This window comes from Pteropus medius, unplaced genomic scaffold, assembly GCF_902729225.1.
Source record: "Pteropus medius unplaced genomic scaffold, Ma_sr-lr_union100, whole genome shotgun sequence".
In the NCBI taxonomy this organism is placed as follows: Eukaryota; Metazoa; Chordata; class Mammalia; order Chiroptera; family Pteropodidae; genus Pteropus; species Pteropus medius.
The window spans coordinates 19,875,510-19,877,761 of NW_024342471.1; positions in this window are offsets into that span (position 1 = coordinate 19,875,510).

Consider the following 2,252-nt stretch of genomic DNA (forward strand, 5'->3'; position numbering starts at 1 on the left):
TCTTTTCAGCAAAGATAAGCCACAAATAAGTGGCTGGAGCATTTCCCTAGAAAGCCATCTGATAATGGCCGTTAAAGGTGCAGAGGGCTGAAAGCGTGCCAACCACGGGTCCCTCCCTGGCTGCTCAGTCAACTTGGCAGCCGTCACCATGCAGCTTTTAGGCATTACTTTTTTGAAAATGCACAGGAATGATCCCTGTCTCAGAGGAGCAGATGTAAAGCAGGTTGCAGAGCGCAGTGTCTTTGAATGGGAGATGCAAAGTGCCCTGGGGGACAGGGAATTTAGAGGAGGCCAATCTTAGTCACATCCTACGGGAAGGTGATCCTCAGGTTCCAGTCCCTAAGCACTGCGAGTGGCTCCTATTCGCCTACAGGGATTTGTTCTAGACTTTGAAAATACAGCAGAGAACAGGGGAGATGAAAATCCCAGCTCTCAAAGAGCTTTCATTCTAGTCGAGGCAGGGGATGAAAAACAAGTAAAATAAACAGCTTATTTCATAAACTCTGAAAGACAGCCACCCTCCCCATTTCAATGTCTTTGAAACTGGAATGTCATTTGTAGTCAATGGGACTGCTACCCTATGCCCGCTCTGAGCTGCTCTGGGGTGGGGGGCAGTGGTCATGATGCGGTCGTCATCGTGTGTTCCTGTGCAGGCATCGTCAGAGTCATTCTTACAGCTGTCACTTCTGCATTGCCGTTACGTATGCAGAAGGGCATGAGTCTGGAGTGACAGGGCATTTGTTTGATGTAGTGAAGCAGACGTTTGTCATTGGAGCGATCACCCTAATTGAATTTTTTTATCGTAAAGCAACACCCTCGCGCTTAATAAGCCCCAAGCAAGGAAGATACTCAAGAGGAGATGTAATTGTTGCATTTGGTAGTTGAAATAATTGCAGAAAGATCTCCCGCCATTAGCCCAGCAGCAGTGGTGAAAGCAGGAGATGAAGCGGCCAAACCCTGAAAGATGAAAGAAATTTTAAAACATTGAGAGGTTGCTGTCACTGACTTTTCTAAAGAATTCAAGACTATTGTGAAGGCATTATGTCATTTAATTGGCAGCATTTTCCCCCCGTTTTTAGTGGTACATAAAATAATAACGTGTCTCACAGAAAATGGTATTTTAGATGCAATGAAAAATGGTGATATGACAGATGGCAATAAACGTTATGGGGGAAACACAACACAGTTCTTTGTACAAGGGGTAAGGAGTTGAGGATATTGCAATTTAAAAAAGTGTGATCAGAGAAGACCTCATTCTCATTATAATTGGTGCTGTCATCATTATTCAAAATTAAGGCCAAAATCTGTGTCTCATAGATAATGTCACTCCTCAAATTATGATCTATGGAGAAGCCATGATTACTTTAGAGACAGCTGACTTTAATTTTGAATGCAATATATGGAAATGGAAAATATTTGAAACATCGAAGAATGCTTTTACTTGCTTTAAGGAAATTGGCCTGAAAAAGAATATTTGGTCCACTTTTTATTGAATTGATGTATTATGTCTGGGTTAGTCCAGCCTATCAAAATATCCAAAGATCTCACCAAAGTTTCGTCCACCTCACAGCTTTTACATTTTGCTGAGTTTTATATACACAATGTTTGTAAAGACATTTATATATGTATTTTATTTTCATGGTCTTAGGATTTTTGCCTTAGGATTGATATTTGACCATTGCCTAGTATTAATCAAATCTTTAGATGGTGGTTGCCTGGAATACACCGTATAGATAACATCATAGCCTTAACATTATCTGGGAAATTTTTTCCATGTTTCAAATGCTTACAAAAATATGTAACAATGACTGTCTAACGCCCCATCAAATAAGCAAATCATAGTTTACTGATAAAATATTTAGAGGATTTACTATTGTAGATAATGTTGCAGTCAGCATTTTTCCTTGTCATTTTTATCGACTCTGGGCAAATGTGTTACGAACTGCACTGCATTGCTCAATTAGACTGAGATTCTTGCAGCTGAAGGCTACACCTGACACATCCTAGCACAGATATTGTTAGTGGGCAATAAATATTATGAAGTGATGGATAGGTGAGTAAACAAGAGGTTTGAAAATCTCAACCAGATAGTAAGTGACTCTTCAAAACCTCTCGGGAACTGTTCCACTTAACATCTTTATTGACAGCCTGGGGGAAGGATTTGAGAATATGCTTATTAAACATGTAGATGATATAGACGAGGAAGTGTTAATATCCTGGAAAACCAGAATAAGGTTCAAAGAACTTTAACA